Raw genomic sequence first — 12,322 nt, forward strand, 5'->3', positions numbered from 1 at the left:
CAACGTTCACAAGTCGTTATATTCTTAAAGAATCAGCCCATCATCCTTGTCAAAAAACAGGAATCATAAAATGTCCAATCAGAAGAGCCATAACTAATTATTCTACTTCTAATTTTCTACAGAAAGAACATTCTACTATCCAACAACAGATGAAACTCAATGGCTTTTCCGAAAAGAGTACTCAACATCTTCTCGATTCTTATAATCCACCACAAAACAACAAAGATTCAATACGTCGAGTTCCAATTCCTTGCATCTCCGGGGTTTCAGAACCTATCGCAACAATTCTGAAGAAATATGAGTTAACAGCTACGTATTCACCTATTAACAAATTATCTTCCTATTTTCCTTCTCATAAAGACAAACGCTCAAATATGTCTCTTCCTGGAGTTTATCAAATTCCCTGCAACTGTGAGCCCTCCTATTTTGGACAAACTGGACGTTCTCTTGAAAAAAGAATCCAAGAACATCAGTCCTCTATTCATCACAACAAACCTGAAAAATCTGGATTGGCTCAGCACGGGATTGAAACTAACCACAACATCCTTTGGTCAAAAACTCGCCTCTTACATAGATCCCGTTATAAATTTGAACGTTTATTCAAAGAAAGCGTAGAGGCCTTACTCCGTCGTCCTAACCTGAATCGGAATGACTGTATATCTATATCAAAAATCTGGGAAAGTCTAATCAGGATAACTCATTAATTCCTATTAATTTTATGTTATTTAATATTATTAATTAATATCTTTATTTCAATCATGTCTCTGCTTAAAAATATTCCCTTTAATACTTCGTGATATAACATCACTCGGATTTTTTTATTTTTAAATGATCTATTGTTAGTATTCCACCTTGTATATATTTTTTAAAACTGTTCTTGTAGTGCCACTGAAGATGGTCTGCTATTTTCAGCTAAGACCGAAATATTTGGTTAATTAAATATCTTTCTTGTGTCTGCATGATTATATTATTCAGTCTTTATGTCACAAGTATCCTTAAAACGTCAAACTAAAAAAGACGTTTTATCCAAATTAAAAAAAAAACTAATAGTATTCATAATAAAGTAATAAACTTTTGATGGTTGACTTTTAAATTCTTTTTTTTTACAATAAAATTTTACCAAACTTGGAAACACGGAATTTACTCATATCGCATTTTTGATAGATAACCAATAGACCTGATGTAACTGAGGTTAACTATAAATACAACTGAAGCTGACTGTACAGAGTGACAATCATTTTTCTCAAATATTTTCAATGACTAACTAAAACTCTTCCCTCCACAAGAACACTGAAATGTCTATCTAAGATATTGCCTTCAAGGGAAAAGTTTGGCGATTATAATTATAATTATTATTGTAACTCAGTCAAAGTGGCATTCGCACCTATGATGCTAGGCCTTCCAGAGAAAGATATAACTTCGATTCTAGTCGCCGACAAGAGGAAGTTTCTCTTGTCGGCGACCAGTTCTTTGACCAGAACTTTGACCACTTCCGAGTTAGTCAATCACTGGCACCGGCAAGCAGTTTTTTTTCTCCCGGAAACTCGTGATTTTCGTCCGGTAAATTCAAGAAAATCAACCGTAGAACCCACACTGTTTCAGACAATAAATATTGTTTTAGGATTAGGGACCACGAGATGGCAACACTTGTCAGACGTTTCTTCACTAATTACTGTTTATAGTTAATGATAGTCTTAGACCAGTTATCTCTGATTGGCTACAGGAAGAGAATGAACTTCTTCCTCAGTTTCGAGAAAGTTAGAGCAGCTAAAAGGGCCTCGCCTAATCCCTATAGGAGAATAAAAGGCTTTAGAGGATTTCTTATTTCTATTTTTTATTGCTATCGTTGTTACACAAGAAGACAGCGTCATGTAGGAGGGAAGTAGCTTGAACTTCACAAATACCCAAACTTAGAACCCGTTTTTAAAACAAAAACGGGTTCAAAGTTCGAGTTTATTTTTGTAAGCGCAAAACCGGATACCAAGATGAAACCAGAGTCACAATGTGAGACCAGCTAATTCAGTACTAGAGAGAGAGAGAGAGAGAGAGAGAGCACACCAGATAAAATAAACTCTATACTGACCAGTCACTGGATAGGTATCAGTTCAGTTGGTATATATATCATGCTAGTGCAAATTCGCTCATATTTTTCTTTCCATTCATTTTCTAGCCTTTTATTCATTTTTACCCGAAGGGAGTAGGTGAGCTCTTTTTGCACTGAATAACTTTTGAAGAAGACAGTTGGCAACAGTGGCGGATTCTACATAAGCACTGCGACACTGCAGCATCCCCAAGGAAAAAACGAAAAAAATAAATTTTGTTTGTGTTTATAAATAATAACAATGCTTACAACAATATATAAATGCAATACAACATGTTAAAGGTTACAGCTTATGTTTCGATATTGATTGAATAGTTAATTGGAATTAGATTATGAAACAAATACACTGCGATCTAGCGCAGTGTCGGAATTATCACGTTTGGTCAGTTTCGGCTAGACTCGCCGATATTCGTTTGCACTTGTCACTGCAAGTAACAAGTGAATCCGACACTGCTCGTTGAGCAGTGTCACTACAGATAAATTGTATGCTTGTGCGCCCTACTTCTGTGAGATACGAAACTTTTATTATTGGTGTGTGTTCATGGTGAGGGTGAAATATATTTGGTAAATCTTATTTTATGCTTTTAAAATAACATATAATTATTTATTATAGATACAAGGCTGAATTATGACGAGTGTCACTGTTGAAAATATGAAAAGAATTATATTTTCTCAATTATCGTTACATGAAAAAATAAAGGTCGTCCTACTCCAGATATTATTATTAGTCAGGAAGGAATAAGTAAAAATTAAAAAAAAAATACATCAGGTCTTTTAGCAGTGAGTGGTATCAAAAAATTAAATGGTTTTGTGGCGAAACTAGAAATGTTTTATTTTGTATATGCAGCACCACCACTTAAATATTTCATTGACTGCCACTGGTTGGCAACCAGTCTTCTTCCTTTGCCCTTCAGTCGTAGTGAGCTATGAATGCCGCCATCTCGCTACCCAAACCATTCATATTATTGTCTATAATACTGTGAATTCTAGTCTTTATTTTTTTCCCCTTTTTTTTAAAAAAATTCGGATTAAACGTTTGAGTTTCAGAGAGAGAGAGAGAAAAAAGCCCTACTGCCCCAGCCAAAGATTGAATAACTTGGGAAATGGAAATCTATAAAAACGTTGAGGTTGGCGACTAGAATCTATAACGATATTCATTCTTTTGGCAGTTTTATTTTATTCTTTCTTCTTTATTATTTTTTAAAACATATACACAAACACATAACAATACCAGTACGTTTGACAATGCAAAATTAGATAATCATAAAATTTTAAGTAACCTATCCTCCAACCATTAGTTATCGAAATCTGTCTTAAAATTACATAAATTTGCTTATTATAAATGAAGTCGGCTCTATAATCGATTGCTTTTTTTCACCCGGACGATAAAAAAAATGATCTCCGTGTAGTTTTATATTCTGGACTGTTTTTTATTGTCGTCTAGTACAGCTGTCGTAGTACTTTTGTAATATAGTAGTGTCGTCTAGTATTTTCTCCAATTGGACAAATAGCAAACTCAGTATCTATTTATGACCTGAATTAACTTATAAACTTCAAATGTCTTCTCTGTGTCCTATTATAAATTCAACACACTGCAACTAACGAGCTAACCAACAATCACATATACAATTACAGCATACAGTACTACTGAATCTTTTACTCCACACCTGGGTCATTTAGAATTCTTCTGCATGAACTGGCTATGTTTAATTCGTTTCTATTACTCTTACCCATTTTAACACATCCTTAAAAGAATTTCGGAATAATCTAGCATCTCATTCTCTGGTGGTTATTCAAATTTTGCTTGACAATCTTTAATCAATAGTTTAGTTAATGTTAATTGCTTATATCTATCATACTTAATAACAGATTTAGCAAATTGATACTCCTTCCATATCCTTTTCTTATAATGTATTACTGTAAGAACTTGGTTATTCATTCAACTGATTCCAGATTTATAGGTGCCTTTATGTTGTGGAAGTGGTGTCTGCATTATAGCGCTAAGCAGGACGAAGAAAAACTGTTATTGGTTCGGTTTTTGCGCCATCTAGAGGAACTTTCTCTAACTTAGTCTTTGACCAGTTCCCGAGCTAGTCATTCTCTGGCAAGGGCCATGAAAGGTTTTCTACCTTCAGGTTTTAAACCCTGTATCTCAAGAAAATTGACGTAAAACTCACACTATTACAGACAATGTCGTCTACAGGGTGTGGCATAGAGGCCTGCCTCACAGCGCGGCTTAATAAGGGAGCCCGTTCAGCCATATTGTGGCAGGCGCCGTTGCTTCGCTTACAATTCCCGTTAGCGTAGCAAGTGCGGAAAGAAGTTTTACCAAGCTTAAAATGATTTAAAATTATTTCCGAACAGCAATCACCCAAGAAAGATTGGTTGGTCTAGCAACTATATCAATAGAGGCGGACATAGCTTATAATTCAAATTTAGAAGTGCTTATAAACAGTTTTATTGTGCGATATCCCCGTAGAGCAAACATTTAATTAATATTATTATGTAATGGTTTTGCATTACTGTTTCTCTTGCAATAAAAACAAAATAGCAATTGGAGATTTTCTTATATTTTTGTCTTATAATCCATCAGGGGCGATATTTAATTGTTTACCTCAAGGCGCGATGTAATCTGGCGACGGCCCTGATTACAGATAACAATACTATTATTAAGATTTGGGGTCAGGAGATGGTGGCAGTGATTTATTGATAGTTCAGGCTCATTTTTGGTAAATGCTTGAAGAATAGTGAATGACTTTTACTCCCTTTGGGAAACACAAGGAGTTACAGGGATTGATTTGTTCCAGATTTGTTAAGAAATTTACTTCTATGAATAATCTAAATATTTAATTATGCAAGATGTCCCTTAGAATTGTCCATTTTACATCAGTCTCTTCCCTTAACCCCTTAACATATAAAGATGCCTGTGACACGTCTTTTGTTTATTGCATCAAAATTGATTTTGAATTTTGGTTTCACATATAAATACAACCGAATATAGACGCTAGACAATCTTGTGCCTATTTCCTTTCAGCCGAGAAAAGTTGCCAACGGCGTGTATCGGCTATTTCGTTTGCGTTTGCACAAATTCATCATTATTTGAAAAATAATAATGAATTTGATCCAGCAAATCACCCTCGCCCAAAAAATTGGCAGAAAAACGACCGCTTTCTGATTTTTAATTGGTACGTTAAGGGGTTAATTTTCTCTTCCCTAAAATCAAGAACTCCTCTGAGGTTATAAAATCCGAGATCCTATTCCCTTAATAAGTGCCCCTACATGTTGCTTTAAATTAATATCACAAAGTTACTCCAAAACTTTATAACCGGTTACATTCTCAGCTCTTTCATTCTCCCAATCAATTTCTAGCGTTTTAAAATTCCCCATTAATAATACCGTTTTAGTTATATTTAAGTAACTAGCCATATATCATCACACAATTATCAGTACTTTCGCAATTATGTCAGCACAGCCTCTGTCTCCCTCCCTAACTCTACAGATTCCATGCTTACTATGCAATATGGTATTTGTGATAAGTTGTGCTGCTGAATACTGAGCGACAGACCAAAATGTACAAGATGTAGACTACCATACTAATGATCGAGTAGCTCATACAATTCATGCAAAAAATGACAGGAAAAATCACACGCTTCATCTGGTCTCAACACTGAATTAATAAACATACGTTCTTTGCATGCATCAAACTGATCTAGTATTCCATCTGCCTCAGCTAGCATCCTATACAGTTTACTTTTTCTATATTTTGAGGGCTTCTGTGATGACGATGGATCATGTGCATTTGTGTGTATGTATATATATATATATATATATATATATATATATATATATATATATATATATATATATATATATATATATATATATATATATACAGGGTGTTCGGGATAAATTTGACATATTTATAATTAATTATATTTTTCCGTAAGTTACATGTATTAACACTCACTTCTCTTCATTTAAAAGGTTTGGACCCTTCTTCATTCATATACAAGATGTCAGAAAGGATGGATAGCTGGAACCCACCTGAATCATGGAAGAGAATAACTTGTATCATGATGATTCGTGCCCGCCATCAAAATAAGGATATTACGACTGCTGCCCAATGCTCCCTGAATACAGTAAAAACAATCAGGCATGAACTAGAGACTTGCAATGGTGACTACGAGGATGTAGCAAGAAGAAAGATCCCTAGCAGACGATCTGATTGCGTTCGTACAGCAGAATTCCTCGCAAATCTGCAGGAACAGGTGTTGAAGAACCCTGGCATTGGAATTCGGGCTTTGTTCGTGGAGTTGCTAACTGTAGTCAAGCCCTGGATAACAAGGGTAGCCAATGGTAGGCCGTATGTATGGCAGCAGGATTCGGCCCCTTGCCACAGCTCTGGGAAAAGTCAAAAATGGTTGTCTGAAAATTTCTACGACTTCACCAGTCCAAATGTTTGGCCTCCAAACTCCCCAGACCTTAACCCCATGGATTATTTTGTATGGGGCGCAGTTGAAAAAGACACCAATCGCACTTCCAGTAATACAAAAGCCCAGTTAATGGATAAAATTAAAACAGTTTTTGCGGCCCTTCCCAGGGAGACTGTAGCATCAGCTTGTTCGAGGTTCCGAAGCAGAATTGAAGCTGTGATCGATGCTAATGGTGGTTATTTTGAGTAAATCTTGTTGATAGTATTGTAATTAACTCTGCCTGTAATGTTTTTTGTCAATTCATTAAATTTAATAGATACAAAGAAGATTTTCTTTTTCCTTACGAAACTGTCAAATTTATCCCGAACACCCTGTATATATATATATATATATATATATATCTGACTTTCCTTGTCAGAAATTTCGAACTCTCAAGCTCAATCTCCTCTGTATGACCTTTTCTGACACAACACATATTTGACTGATTTCGTTACATTCATTTGCTGTCTTTCCCTTTCACAATTATGATAACCACACTGCCGTTTTGATTATTTATCTTGAAAGTTGATCACATGCAATCAAATTACCCAAATAGTGGGATTATTTTGTTTGGAAACTTCAGTTTTCAGAATTCACACAAACTTCATTCTCTAGAGGATTATGGAGATCAAGCTGAAAATGAAGAAGCCGAGCTACTTGTTATCAGTAATGATATAAGTAATGATATCCTCATCTTATGACACCCGACTTTTCTCAACTATCTTTCCTGAAAATTCACTGCAAATAACTATTTTTCCCTTGGTAACTCTACGTTTTTGTGGCAACTCTCCTTTTGTGCAGATTAATCGGAGACCATATTAATGTGATCAGTAATATGGAAAGTAATGGAAAAGGTCATTAAAAGCAAACAGCTTCACTATCTTGAAGTCCAATAATAAATTAGTGATCATCAATATAAATTCTGCCACCGTCCTTCCACAGTTGGTCTCTTAATTAATTATGCAACTTTGCATGCTGTGAAAAATTTTGAAGAAATTCAAAATTTTCCTCTAGTTAAGAATGTAAAAAAAAAAAAAATCAGCTAACGCCTATTTGTTCCCGTATAGGGAGTAGGCGGGGCCGTTTACTCTATCTAACTTTTGGAGACTGAGTGGGCAGTTCAATCTCCACTGGTAGCTACTGGCTCAGGGCTATCACTGATTCATCGGGTACGCAGTGAAGAGGGCGGCAAGCTAGTGCCGCCATCTCGTGGTCCCTAGCCCTAACACAATATTTTTAATGTCTGAAAATAGTGTGGGTTTGATGGTCGATTTTCTTGAGTTTACGGGACGAAAAACCCGAGTTTCCGGGAGAAAAAACCCGCTAGCTCGTGCCAGTGATCGACTAACTCGGGAACCGGTCGAAAAAAGGCTTAGAAAAATTTCCTCTAGTCGGCGACTAGATTTGAACCACCAAATCCTTTCTTGGTACAGTCAAGCGCTGTAGAGTGCAAACGCCACTTCTACTGAGCTACACAGGAATTTGTTAAGAATGTGACTATTCTTAACTTATTTCCAAAGCACATTTCATCGAGTCAGGCAGAGAATTCGTCTTTCCAAGCTACATCTTATAGTCTACCTTTTGTCCATTGAGAATTAGTTGTCAGTCTCTCCACCCTTTACCTCTCTCTCTCTCTGGTCGCTTTATTGCATATCATATAGGATGGGTTTTTTTCCTTCCCATTTCTCCTTCACTTCCTAATATTTCTGACTGCTCTTTCTCCCACACTGTTCCTGCTGTACATCATTGACCTTTTCTCACTAATCGCAAACGTCGTCCATAATTTTTCGAGATTAAGTTCACTCCATTAATTTTCTTCATTCGAGAACCCTTGCAATATTTAAAATGATTCTTTCTTCAAGATCCTGTCTTACCAATGACTTACGCATATATTCCTTACAATTTTCAAGATGGATGAAGCTACTCTAGTGAATTTATCAACCCTAACATAACATAAATTTGAATACTTCAATGACTTTTTTTCTCACTTTTTTTATAATACAAAGATCTTCAGACAAAAGGAAATCTCTGTTTCTCTTCCTGGGATCACTCTTCTTGCTTTTCTTGGTACATCAAGAACGCTATCCAGGAGAGGATACTTCGTTTAATAGGTGAACCCCCCACACATACAGGTTTCTTCCAGTTGCTTGTCATTTTTTTTTGTCAGTTTCCCTTTTTACATTATGTCTTGCAACGCTACCGGCCTAGACGTCTGTAAATGTCGAGGTTATCGTGGATGAGAAGTGCATATTAAAATTGTAATCCCATTGATATTACATTGAAATATATGATGGATACGAAGCGTATGAGGATGCGTATTTGATCCATAGTGACCGGTTAGGTGGTTAATGGTTATTTTCAGCGGCACTGTCTCACAGAACTGGTATCATCGTTACACTGCTTCATCTAATCATATAAGAAAACGAGCAGCTGCTGGTCACCTTTTCCTTCTCTTCCCCCGGTTTCATTCCATTACCTATTTTTTTTTGAGCAGTAATCCCTATATCTATACATTTCCACAAAATAATCTTCAAGAAACACATTAAGAGATTTCTTCTTTGTCCTTACCCAATTGTCCACACACTGCAAAGAAGTAATTATTTAGGGAGGTCTATGCAGCTGATAATCATGGGAGAATTTAAATATGCAAGCATTGATTTGAATCAGGAAGCAGAGTACGATGAAGCGTTGGATTAAGGAATAAAGTCTCGGATGACGATAAGAGAAAAAATCACCGTGTCATCACAATTAATTTGCCCTCTTCACTAAAAATTGGGTGAAAGTTTATTTATAACCCTTCTAATAGATTCCCTATTAAGAATACAGTTGATGCTGGCTTCTAAGCATATTTTCTTCTTCAGAATAGGATCCCGGTTTTTATTTCTCTCTCCCGATCTTCACAAATGTAATGTGGACGATGATCTTGCTGGGCATTCTCAACGTATTATAATTAAATAGAGAGTCAGCACCTCTACCATTCCAAAGTACAGAAGTAAAGGGTTTCTGCAGGGCGACCGCTAGATGGTATGCGAGCCCCTAACCTTTTGGTAACGTGTCAGGAGGCATCCTCAGGAGAATAGTCTTGCTGAGACTCACTCTGCCAGGTCATACTTGAAGGGAGGTTCAATATCTAGATGAACGTCAACATCTTGGTGTTCATGTGATATTGAGCGTTAATTCAAAACCGATTTGTTATTTCTTAGCCAACCTTAACTAGCATTCTCTATGAGTATATTTCACTTCACCTTTCTTAATTGCACCATGAATGATGACTTCTGTAAGAAGAGTAAAACCTGCTTTTGTCAGGTCTTTCATGCTCTTTCACAGGCTTTTAAGTAAGAGGCTCTCCAAATTTTGCAGACACACACCCTCTCTCTCTCTCTCTCTCTCTCAATTTCTCTTGTTACTCCTGCCAGTCTTTAATGAATTTGAGGCATGTATTTAGAATTTGTAATTCAGGTTTTATTAAATGAAAGTGAACTTGACCAGATTCTTTCTAAGTTCTATAACATAGTTTTTAACAACGAAAATATTAGAAAAACTAATAAGAGAATATTCCACACAAAGCTAATTTTCGTCTAGACTCTAGATGATAATATATGCAGTCGAGTATGTAGTACGAATCTGTGTGCATGATAGTAGACAACCTGAATTATTTCGAATAGAGGATAATAGTGGGAGCCAGATGAATCACAAAAATTATCTTGCAAATAGTTACTTTGCTTCCGCTTCACCTTATATCTTGGGTATACTGAGAAGGACATTATAAACAGAAAAAAATTCAGATCAATATTGTTCGTATGATCAGCAGAAGCAGCTGATCGATGCAAGAGACAGACGAAGAATCGATAGGATAGGATCATCTTACAGTTTCTTAAATGACTGTGCAGTACGAGTATAACCCAAGACCATATTTGAATGCCTCAGATGCAGTCTTTGGGATATCTGAATACATCTGCTGCTTTAAATGCTGCAGCGTATAACAGCAGATGACGATTATCGTATTTATCCAACAAAACAAGCAGCTGCAATTAATGTGCGCATAGGAACATAAACTTCAGAATTGGACACCAATTTGGAGAAAGATCAAATGGAGTAATAGTATCCATTCTTTTTGTATGACTGAATGATGACAGTATTGCAACAACAAACTGTGGATATCACCCATCATGTTTGTCACAACAATGGCAGGTGATGATGGTATGATTTTATTGATCTCAGTAGCACAATGACTGAATGGTAAACTAACTGAACAGTGTCACCAGCCAAGCTGAGCCCACATGATAGTCATCTCCAACAAGATCATCACCATGAAAGAACATATACTCAGTTTTTTATTATCACATTTGTATCTTATCTAGGATTGATTATGTAAATATGATAGTGACTATTATAATGGATAAGACATCACTATCTACAGATATCAATCCCACAGAGCATTTTTGTTATGCAATGGAATGTGATATTGCAGTTCCAGAGCCTGTGTAGCTCAGTGGATGTAGCATTTGCACTTAACCGCACGAAGGAAGACTTCGAATCTAGTCAGCGACTAGAGGAAATTTTTCTAAGCCTTTTCTCGACCGGTTCTCGAGTTATGCGATCTTTGGCATGGGCAAGCGAGTTTTTTCTCCCGGAATCTCGGCTTTTTTTGTCCCGTAAACTCAAGAAAATCGTCTATTTATTCTCTGTATTGTCTACCTCTTCTGTTTAAACCATCCAAGATACCAAACATAAATGTCTTTATCTTCCGGTCTTCACTCATTCTGCAGATGTGTCCAAATAATTGCAGCTTCCGTTTTATCATCTTCATTAGATTCTCTTTTGGTTGTATCTTCCGATAGAGCACTTCATTTACGTACAGTACGCTGCTAAAAATGCATGTTTCCAGTACTTTTAGTTTTGTTTGCTGGCTGATCACTTTACTTTTACAGATGTTATCCATTGCCTTCAGATTTCTTCTTCCCTTTGCAGTCCTGATCTTTATTTATTTTTTACAGTCCAAATCATATGGCATTTTACTTCCCAAATATGTGAATTGTTCTACATTTTCTATATCAATTCCATCCACTTGTATCTTTTGATTCATGTTCTTCTCCCCAAATACCATTGTCTTTGTTTTTTCCAAGTTCAAAAAAGGCGTTTGCTGATATATATATATATATATATTTTAAAGCAGTTCCCCAGCAAATCTGATGAGACAGGAATTTATCATCATGTGCACCTGCCGTACAATACCTGTAGAATGTCATCAGAATCTCGTACAGTCGATTTCCTCGCGTATAGAGGTCAGCCGGTTTAAGGCTGTTCATTGGTAAATTTCTTTGGTTGGAAATGCTATTAGTTATTGTCTTTAATAAACTGGTCCCACTTTCCCGACTAGAAACTCGAAAGGTTTAATGAAGCACAATTATATATATAATTATATATTTATATTTATACAGGGCTTCATTAGGTAAAGCCCTGCTAATCACACACACACACACACACACACACACACACACACACACACACACACACACACACACACACACACACACACACACACACACACACACACACACACACACACACACACACACACACACACACACACACACACACACACACACACACACACACACACACACACACACACACACACACACACACACACACACACACACACACGTCCCAATAGGAATCAACTCAAATTGTGTAAAATGATTAGTGGTGTTCTGTTGTGGTTGGAGAAAATTTTCTTCGTGTGAGA

Source organism: Typopeltis vanoorti, chromosome 15, assembly GCF_054136105.1.
Source record: "Typopeltis vanoorti isolate ZY-2024b chromosome 15, IOZ_Tvanoo_1.0, whole genome shotgun sequence".
In the NCBI taxonomy this organism is placed as follows: domain Eukaryota; kingdom Metazoa; phylum Arthropoda; class Arachnida; order Uropygi; family Thelyphonidae; genus Typopeltis; species Typopeltis vanoorti.